The sequence below is a fragment of the Hemicordylus capensis genome, chromosome 2 (assembly GCF_027244095.1).
Source record: "Hemicordylus capensis ecotype Gifberg chromosome 2, rHemCap1.1.pri, whole genome shotgun sequence".
NCBI lineage: Eukaryota > Metazoa > Chordata > Lepidosauria > Squamata > Cordylidae > Hemicordylus > Hemicordylus capensis.
The window spans coordinates 424209190-424220615 of record NC_069658.1 but is presented as its reverse complement, the minus strand read 5'-3'; positions in this window follow the sequence as shown (position 1 = coordinate 424220615).

Genomic DNA, 11426 nt, shown 5'->3' with positions numbered 1-11426 from the left:
TATTCCCATGCTTTTAACACCTGTTTGAAGTGCAGACATTAGCAGTTGATGGCGAGTCTTTTCGTGCCAGGGAAGTCTTGATTTGCTGATTTCTAGTCTGGTGCTGAAGGCACAGGACCAGGCAAGGCAAGTTTATTTCTGGTCAGTTGACAACCTTATTGAACTGTTTCTGTAGAAGAAATTAGCTATGTGCTCCTGGTAGGTTAACTTACATTACTGGGATTCTTTCCCCTTGGCCCCTTTTTCCACCAAGTTCTGCAGGGAGTGTATTTGTCTTTCCCCAAGCGCTGCTGCTGCTGATGCTTTTGGGTTCTCCTCTCTACCCATAGGGCCTCTGGCTCCAACGTTCTGCTTCATTCGTGTGCTGGGCTCCTTTTTTGTTGTTGTTGAAAGGCAACCCTCCCCCATTAGCAACATGAATTTTAAGCACAACCAGATGTTGGAGGTGAGGCTGATGAACCCCACCCCTCTCCTTTGTGCTCTCCGAGGAGGTTATATTGTGGGAGAGTTATAGTCTCAACCTTCTCTTCTCTTACCTTTCTAGGTTTTTAAAATCAGAATCTTGATTCATTCCAGCAGGCCATGGGAGCCAGTTTATATATTGCCCTGACAGGAAGGGAATTGGTTCAGGATGTTCAAAGTGGCTGGGAAAGGCAAAGGCTTTGCTTACATAATCCCAACTTATCTTAAACTGGTTTAAAGTCCAGATGTGTGTATTTGTAACAGGGATGAATCCAAAACATCTCACTTTGACTCACCATCACCAAGATGTAGAGAGTTCAGCTGAATCCAAACCTGAACACAAAACACTGGTTCAGAGACAGTGCCCCCCCACCCCGCTTTCTATAAGAAAATGAAAGACCTCCAATCCCTTGACTTTGAATCAAAACTGAACCCCTAAATGAGACACAAAAAGCAGTAACTGGCTCACATCAAGTAGTTCAATAGTCAGACACTCTGCTTCCAACTGCATGATTCACATTTTATGTTCCGGTTTTTGTAGCCTGGTGTGTGTGTGTGTGTGTGTGTGTGTGTAAAAAACTTTAACAATTCAAAAATAATTTTAAATTATGAAATATTTGTCTCGAGTTACATAGTTTTCACTGAACTCATGCTATACAAAAGTGCCTGATATTTTTCTGCATGAAATATATCTAAACTGGTTTAAAATTGGTTCAATGTTTCTGAACTGGTAACCAAGCCAAGTTAGGATCTAAACTAGAATCAAAACAGTTAACAGTGCTGATAAAACATTTATATTAAAAATGAAAAAAAAACAAAGCTGATGAACTGGAACAGACCCCCCCCCCTTTTTTTTATGTTTTGATTCCCTAGCAAGGGTTTCTCAGAATATTATATTTGTTGCTCATGGGATCACTTTTGGAAGTGACTGCAAATCTGACAAAAAGGAATGCTGGAATTATTACTAAAAATATTTATATACTACTTTTCAACAAAGTGGTTTACGTAGCAGAATAAAATAGAAGATGCTTCCTTATCCCAAAAGGGCTCACAGTTCTCTCTCTCTTTCTCTCTCTCTCTCTCTCTCTCTCTCTCTCTCTCGGAGTGAGAGTGAGAGGGTGAGAGAAGACACCAGCAACAGTCACTGTGGTGAATAAGGATAGTTGCTCTCCCTCTGCTAAATACAGGCTTTGCCTCTTTGCCCAGTTACCAGGGGTTACTTAGAACAGCTTCACATAACCGTCAGCAAGTCTGTGAGTGGGGAAAATGTTGGTAAAATGTTGACAACTGAGAGTGCGCACTCCTGGTGGGCATGATGTCTGAAGCCACTCATGTCTATTCCCAGGATTCTCTCTGCAACATTCTCCCAGTCTCCACTCAACATTTGTAACCAAGATTTATAGTTGGATGGAGTGCTGCTCACTCTTGATTGCCGACATTTTACCAACATGTTCTCTATTAACGGACTTGGTGGCAGTTGTATGAAGACGCCCATTATTATCTATGGGCCCCAAGAGCATGCCTGCCCTGATGACATCTTGATACTTTCTTTTGGCGTCCTTTAATTTCATGTGGTGGGCATTCGTCTGAATCACCCCTCTACACGAACTCCCAAACCCTGAGTGCATGTAGAGGGGTGATTCAGATGAACACCCATGATTAAAGTATGCCCCAAGAGCACATCAGGAGATTCGCTGGTGATGTCAAGGTGGGCGTTCTCTTGGGGCATCTCCAGCGTTATTTTGTGTGCCAGACTGTATTCAGCTGAACCAGCCCTATGTAATATTTACAAGGACCAACCTAAGAGTAGTCTCTAATAGGAATCTAGGATCCTGTTAATGGGAATGTCGCCATGGAACTAATTAATTCAGTTTGAAAACTGATCTGCTCCTAACACATATTAGAATACCCACCCCACATCTTAGGGTAGATCCTGAACCATGTTTGCAAAACCACTCAGTGCAGAATACTGATGCTGATTTTTAACGACTTTTAGCTATCTTAGATAGTTAAAGTGATTTTCATAATTTATGAAATCCCGTCTTTCTAATTCCAAATTAATTGTCCTGAAGTGTTCTCACAAACACAGTCCAGGTTACACTTACTCTAAGTGACCCTTGGAGAGTACAAAAATGTCAAAGGACCATGTTTTATTTATCAAAAGGATGACTGAAGTTGTCAAAAGAGCTGCATGCCATATACAATAAATAAATCATATGTTCTGACCTCACTTTTATTCCTCTAGTAAAGGAATAAAAACCGTGCCTTGCTTCATTTAGGGGCTATGGAAATAAAAGAATTTAAATCTGAGAGACAACTCATTTCTGTATTGATGGCAAGAAATGGAAAGGTAACTAATTTTAGGGGGGCCCCCTTATATACCACTCCCCCCATGGTGATATTTGTTAAGCAAAATCCCCCCAAAATGGTGATATTTGTTAAGCATGCATGTTTATACTTGTCAGAGGCTGAAAAGCACAGCCACCCCCCCACCCCCAGTTTTCTGTCTGGAGAGTGTTAAATCAGTCACCTAACATAATTTTTTGTAACATTAATAAACCAGGCAAATGAAATTAGCACAGGTCATGGAGGCTGTGAATCTACTCGCCACTTGGGCATGGCACTCTAAAATAAATTGGTACTTCAAGGACCACCGTGACTGAGCAGTTGGTCACATCCACTCTGAGCTTGACTCCATGTTGAATGTAGTACCAACAGGGATGACTGTGGGGCCTGTCTGTCCTTTTTCTTTAGATACCTATCAGTTAGTATAAGCTGAGGACATGGACAGGATCCCTGGAAGTGTGTGGTTGACCACAAGTGTGCTCAACCCTTGACCTTCTTGGCTGCTGGAGGCAGTGAGAATAGCACTGGCCTAGTGGGGAATAACAGAAATGCCTCTTCATGTGAGGCAGTGTTACATCTTGGCTAAAAGAAGCATTGGTAAGGCCATGACTAAACAAATGTCACTTCGCCTCAATCTGGCCTTGTGCCTGCGTGTCCAGGTGGTGGCAGTGGCTAGGAGTGCCTTTGCCTTTCTTAGATTGGTGTGCCAGCTGTGCCCATTCCTTGGGAAGGAAGATCCAGTATGGTGACACATGCTTTAGTCATCTCCAAACCAGATTACTGTAACATGCTCTGCATGGGGTTGCCCTTGAGAAGTGTCCAGAAATTTCAGCTGGTGCAGAATGTGGCAGTAAGAATGCCAAGTTGGGCTGATCCATTGGAACCCATAATACCAAGATTGCTCCAGCTGTACCTGCCACCGGTCAGTTTCCAGGTTCAATTCAAGGTGCAGGTTATTATTACCTCTATAGCCCTAAATGGCTCAGACCAATAGTACCCAAATAAAGGACTGCCTCTCCCTGTATGAGTCTGTGTGCTTTCTAAGGCCATTCAGTGAGCTTTCTTCAATGTCCCCTCCACTGAAGGGCAGGTGATGTGCATGCCAAAGAGGGCCTTCCGCATGACAGCAACAGGAATGTGGAACTCCCTGCCTCAGGAAATCCATCTACCCCCTGCATTGTTTCTGCCATAGTCTGAAGATGCATCTCTCGAAGGCTGCTTTTAGTTTGGAGTAATGGCTCTTGGCTCTGTCATTGGTTGGTTGTTTTTGGTACTGGGAAGCTGCTTTGACTGTTGATGTAAAAGCAGGAAATAAATATTTTAAATCTATAACTAAATAATAGTGGCATGAACCGGGATGAGCCTTGAGCTTTGTACACTGAGATCTCTCAGTGGCTGGTGTTCTTTCTTGTCCCCAGTTTAACTATCAACAAGATACCTGCTTTTAGCCAACTAACTATGCTGCATCTTGGATCTCTTGTTAGAACACATTTTAGTAGGGATGTGCAAATTGATTTGGGTACAAATCAATTTATTTATTCATTTATATTTATTTATTTGTTCCATTTCTAGACTACCCTTACAGAATAGCTCAGGGCGGTTCACAAATAACACAAAACAGTTAAAATCAATCAGTGATCAAAAACAAAGATTTTAAAATACAACTAGCTGAACCTGCACAGAGCATCATTTTTCATGTGAACCCACATAGAGCATCATTTACCACACTGAGCCTGTGGCATCCCTGCTTCTCCCACAACTCACTCTCTCCCCCTCCCCAACAACTTGCTCTCTCTGTCTGTCTACCCCTGCAACTCTGCCCCCCACAACCCTCTCACTCACGCTCTGACTCCCACAACACTCTCGCTTGCACTCTCCCCCCCACAACCCTCTCGCTCGCTCTTTCCCCCACACAACTCAATTCACTCACTCTCCCCACCCCCACAACTAGGCCCTAATCCTTGGCCTGTCAGTGGCCGCTTTCCTTTGGCCTGCCGACGGCTGCTCCCCACCCCCCAGAACTCAGTCCTCCTCCTTGGCCCACAAAATATACTGATTTTGTATATTTCCACATTAGGAAATAAGGGGGATTCGAAGTCGCCCTATCCTGACCCTAACATGAATCCCCAGCTTTCATTAAAAAAAAAAAAAAAGATAAGTTCTAGACCTTGTAGAAGAGGAGTTACGGAGCAAAATATGCGGTCACTATTTTTTGTTTGTATTCTTTGGTGTATAATAACTTTCCCTCAATGAATCCTTATGCGGATTTATTACACACTTTCATTTCTTCTGTTCATTTTGACTGTCTTTGGACAGTTCTAACTGTCAACTGCCATGTGCCAACTACACCCCTCTCCCACTCGCAAGGCAGTGAGAACATAAAGTACTCAGTTTATGTTCTAGGAATTTTTTTAAGTGTTTAGACTCTTTAGTGTCTAATAACCTTTCCTCATAATTTTATTTATTTATTTATTTAGATTTATATGTCGCCCTACTCAGGGCGGCTTACAAGCAAACATACACAACAACACAATTTCATTAAAATATATCTTACATAGCCTCATAAACCACAACCCCATACAATACTCATTCCATATGACATAATAACCATGGATTACAAGATCACTTTACGACCAGCTATCTCAGTGACCGAAAACCTGGCAGAACATTTCAGTCTTACGTGCCTTACGAAAGGCCAACAGATCAAGGAGAGCTCTGACATTATCCAGGAGACCGTTCCATAGATTCATGGCCACCACTGAGAGGGCTCTGGCTCTTGTTGATTGCAATTTAATATCTCTAGGGCCTGGGATCACCAAGGCATTACTTGTGGCTGATCTCAGGACCCGGCAAGGGACATATCGAACCAGGCAGTCTTGGAGGTATGGAGGGCCCATACCATGTAGGGCTTTAAATGTTAAGGTTAATACCTTAAACTTAACCCGGGACTCAACCAGCAACCAGTGCAGCTGAATGAGCAAAGGTGTCACATGTGCTCACCAAGGCGCCTTAGTAAGGACCCTGGCCGCTGCATTCTGCACCAGTTGCAATCTCTGAGTTAAGCGCAGTGGCAGCCCCACATAAAGCTCTAGACCACATAAAGCTCTAGAATCCCCTATGAGGATTCATTACACACCAAATAATCTAAACACCTTAAAAATTCCTAAAATATAAACTGAGTACCCAGTGGCTTGTAGGCTGGGGGGTAGTTAGCTCATGGGATGCCACTAATTCCCCACCTGCACCCGCAAAGCAGTGGGGTCAAAATGAACAGAATAAATGAAGGTGTGTAATGAAGACACCAAAGAATCTAAACACTTCAAAAATTCCTAAAAAAATAAACTGAGTACTCCAGTGTTTGTGTGTGTGTGGGGGGGCATAGTTGACACATGGTAGTTGACAGTTGCCACTATCTAATGACAGTCAAAATTAACAGAAGAAAGGAAGGCACATAATGAATCCTCATAGGATGCCTTGAATCCTCATTGGGATTCATTATGAGGAAAGGTTATTAGACACCAAAGAATCTAAACATGTCAATATTCCTAAAAATAAAATGAATTCCCCACTGCCTTGCAGGTGTGTGTGTGGAACTTATCCTTTAAAAAAAAAAAAAAATGAAAGCTGGGGATTCATCTTAGGGTCAGGATAGGGTGACTTCAAATCTCCCTTATTTCCTAATGTGGAAATATACAAAATCAGTAAAAACTTTTTAAAAATCATTAATCAACCAAGTGCCCCACTGCCTTGAAATTTGGGTGGTAGGTGGCACCCATGGGGAGCTTCCCACCACCCAAATTTGGTGCCTCTAGGACCTTTATATGTGGTCTGAATCAATCAGAATCTGAATAAAATAAAATCAAAATAGAATCTGAGGTGATTCGGGGGGGGCAGATTTGGACACAAAACAAATCAGGGGTGATTCGATTCAGGCACAAATTGAATCGAAAATATCAATTCATGCACATCCCTACATTTTAGTACATTTTTAGAGCAGGCTCTGCTTGAAACCTGAAGAACTAGAAAGCTTGCCTGTTTGAATAGTGGCTCCGCATACCTTATGTGGCAATTGCAGTTGCTGCTGGTATATCCATGTTACCACCAGTGTTTCTTTTGGCAAGTGTGGATGGCACCCTTAAGGAATTCTCTAACTCCCACATGAACCTCCCAAATGTTGAGATCATCTTCTGTGGTCTTTCTCTGGGTGTCCCCACCTTTGTAGATGAGATCCCATTGCTAAGCAGGATTCACTTTGGTTTACATTTCGGTGGGTGACTACAAGTGAGCGCTGTCTGCTGTAAGATACTCCCTTTAGGGGCTAGGGCCATAACTCAGTGGTAGAGGATCTGTTTGCATGCAGAAGGTTCCAGATTCACTCCTTGGCATCTGCAGGTAGGACTGGGAAAGACCTCTGTCTGAAACCCTGGAGAGTCACTGCCACTCAGTGTAGAAAATACTGAGCTAGATGGACCAATGGTCTGACGGTGTAAAGCAGGTTCCTATATTCCTATGGGGTAGGTAGCAACTGAGAAATGGCCTTCTTGATGGTGATTCCCCATTTGTGAAATTCTCTCCCAGAGAGGGTCACCTGGTGTCAAATCAAATGTTTCAGCACCAACCAAAGACCTTTTTATTTGCTCAAGCCTTTTAATATGCTATTTAATCTTCTTTAGGTCTATTTAATGCTGCTGTTCTTTTTTAGTCTACTTTCCTTAAAGAAAGTACGCTTATGAGATCACCCAGCTTTGTGTGTGTGTGTGTGTGTGTGTGTGTGTGTGTGTCTTTGTGGTCTGTGTGTGTGTGTATGTTCCTATCAACTTTGCAGTGCCTAGACTGATTTGAACCAAATTGAGTACAGTTGTAGGGACACATAGGGACACCTCAACGGCGTAGTTTGTGATGTTGACATCCACCCCAATTTAAGATGGCGGATGCGTGAACATTTGTGGCAGAAGTGGGCTAACTTGTCAATTAAGATTAAGGTGAAACGAAAGTAGGTAGAGTGGCTGCGTTTTTATTGTTTTGGTTATATTCTACATTATAAGTAAAGTTTTATTTTAATTGAAAAGTGGGATATTAAATATTTTAAATATTTTAAATGCATCCCTATCCATGTCTTTAAACACCCATGTACACACTTTAGGGAGACCCAGCCTAATCAGGGTGATCAGGCATGTATACCTAGGAGTTTAAATATATGGGGATGCTACATAAAGTGCAGAGCTGCTCTCGATACACCATAAAAAACAGATTAGGGCCTCAGTGCAGACACACCTCCAGCTTTTCTTCCACCCTCCTCCCCCAGTTGTCTTTTGTTGATGTTGCATCCTTTAAAAGGCTTTCTAATCTTGAGCTGGAAATATGGGAGTGATACACAACCCACAACCTTAGCTACTTGTCACAGTGGTTAACCTCTATCCTCAGTAGGTTGGAGACTCTGCAGGATTCGCACTAATCAGAAGACAGATACAACTGAGCTCTCGGTTTGCCCAGAGTGACAGCTGAGCCTCTTTTGATGTAGGAAGTAGTTGAGTATGATTTAGGGAGAAGCTGAACACCATTTGCTGGTGAAAACAGAGTGCTATCCAAGCGTACTGAAAAAGCTGAGAGGGGAAACACTTTTATGGTCACATCAAAATACTTTAATTCCAAACTCTTTGTAGGTAAAATATCCCACTCAATTACTTTTAAAGAAACCATACCCATATTTGAACTCTAAAAAGCTAAAGGAATAAATGCATTGAATTATTTCACCTGAATGAAGGCCTAACCCAACTTTGATTTCAACCAATGACAACTAATTCTTTCATTCTCCTGTTACGCTTAGAAATTTCAATTATTGCATCACTCGCTCTCTCTCTCTCTCTCTCCCCAGCAGATACCCTCCCCAAGCATTTGAAGAGTTCCCACCTTATTTTACTGACTCCCCCCAAAATATTTTTTCTCCCCGAAAATGTCTTTTCTCTTCCCCTCAAAAATTTAACTGTTGTTCCTCAAGCTTTCCCTCTGTCTGCACCTCATCTATCTATCTATCTATCTATCTATCTATCTATCTATCTATCTATCTATCTATCTCCTGAGAGCAAACATCTTTTAAAATTGTTAATTTAGTGGCAAGTATGGGAGGGAATGTCAAGTGGAATATTGAGAACGAGGGAACTGGGTCTGTTAATTGCTTTCATAACATGTTCCAGCAGGGATAATCCTTTGGGCCTTCAAGTTTTATTCGTGTGCATTGGGCTCTGAGTGGAATTCCAGGGAACCGTTCGTATTGAGGCTGTAACAGCAACAAGGCAGGATGCATCCCAGCCATTTGTGAGGTGCCCCCTTTAATCTGCGTTTGTGGGCAAAATTCCACCCTGAAAGAACAAGCCCATTGTGAGTTTCTCACTGGGATATTAAAATCTAACCTTTCCCTGACACCCCGTTATGCTGATTACTACAAAATAACATGAATAGAGTGTGCAGTTGTGTGTGTGTGTGTGTGTGTGTTTAATTGCTCTTAGTCTGTTTTAGCTTGTACTTCAGCCCTAACCATTAATTGTGCCCTTGTTTCATATAGTCTTTTGTGATTTTGCACTAGTGCGTAAGTCAGTGTGTGCCAACTTCAGCATGTATTTCCTAGTGTAGCAAATCTAAAAGGCTGGGCTGTTTGATTCCCTCTCTTTTTTTCACCACCCACACAAATTGAAACATTTGCTGTCATGGATGGAACAGATTTGCACACACACACCCCCCCACACACTCCTTTGACCATGCACACAGCTATTTTAAATAGTGTCTTTGTTAATGCCAACTGGACCATTCTGTAGTAGTTGGAAAAAAGACAGGGTCATCTACACAATAGCATCTTGAAGCCAGGATGTCTGGAGATGTATAGTACAGGGACTTTGGGCACATTACCTCCTCTCTCCTTGCTTAAGACTGTGATCCCCAAACTGGCACACAAGTGTGCTAGGAGAGGGGTTGAAGAGTGGCCTGAAAAATTAAGCCAGTATGTTGAGTGCATCCATCTCTCAATGCCCACTGGAGCTGGCAAACTCAGTGTAGCGCTGGTGGTTGCCCTTTCCTCTGTAAATATATGTGCAGTGATGGGGCACAAATAAAGACACCCTGGAATTCTCTGATGGGCTGGAGCTTGCCCTACAGGTGCTGGCAGGTGCAGATGATGATCCTGATTGCCCAGAAAGCATACTCTCATCCCTGAGCCCTGACTGGACAAAAGGGAGGACAGGATGCCAGAGATTATCTGATGCATATTATCTGGGCTATCCTGCAATGGCAAGGAAGATGCCTGCCCATTCTTCTGGGAGCTAATAAATATCTATAATATAAAGCTACTTGGGCCTCACTCACTCACTCACTGATATGAAACTCCCAGACCAAACCACAAAAGATAGACACCTGCCATTTACACAGGTATATTCCAGACCTTGCCCAAACCACACACCCCCTGCAAATCCAAAACCCTGGGGGGCCGGGTGGGAATCATTACTTCCCTGGAAGATCTAGGGAGACATTTCCATTGGAAAGCATGGGGAATAAGACTTCATAGGGCTACAAAAAGACTAAACTCACAGTGAGATTAGGTATTAATATGCTTGCAAATGGCAAGCTCTCACTTAATCACTGCTTGCAAGCAGCAAGTTGTTTTACTAGTGTGCGCGCGCACACACACACACACACACACACACACACTCTTTGTGTATATGGGTGAAGTGTGCCTCCAAGTTTAATGCAGAAAAATCTGTGCCTGGAAATCAAAAGTTTGAGAAACACTGGCTTAAGGGCATAGCTGTATCAGATTTATCACAGGGTTGTCGCCGGTGTAAAGAAATCTTAGGCTCAATCTATCTGTTACACATATCATGTCTTTGGCCCTTGTGTGCTTGGGGTTTACTCCCACCAATGATGGGAGTGATGCAGATGGAGACTATGGTATACATGCAGGGGCTTTAACCATTTGCCCCCACCTTGACCACGATCCAGTTTTCCCACCTTCCTGAACCAGCTACCCAAGCATACAAGGGCCAGTCACATGTCTGATATAAAGTGTACTTTGGCCCTTAATGAACTAATCATATAAATTTAGCCAACTAATCAATTAATGGGTTGGTTAAATCCACATAAATCTGTGCAGGAATAAAATGGCCTTGAAGTGGGGAAAGAAGTATGCATTGTTTGTATTCTGTGTTGGTTCTGTACAAATGGAAGGTACATCTGTTCACAAAAGAGAGGGGTGATTTTGCTGATTCCACCTTCCTCAGTAGACCCCTCTGCCCTGCTGCTGTTTTGCTAGGATCCTCAAACCCTCAAGAATAGACTGTGGGGTGGGGGTGGGATGGGGACATAAGGATGCTGTGGGGAGGAGGGAGGAAGGACGTTTCCTTCTGGTAACTTCCTTCCATGCATATAGGGTTAGGATAAGACCCTTTGTTTTTAGATGATGCATGCACAAGTAATAACAAGTGCATCCTTAAAACAGACATTCCTTTCTGTGGTAAGAGTAGAATGCCTTTTCTAAGATGGTGTCTGTCATCCATGGTTTTTGTAAACATTTGCATGGAAAATAATGTTAATTTTTTTAAAAGTGCTGCCCCATTAATTTGAGGTCACTT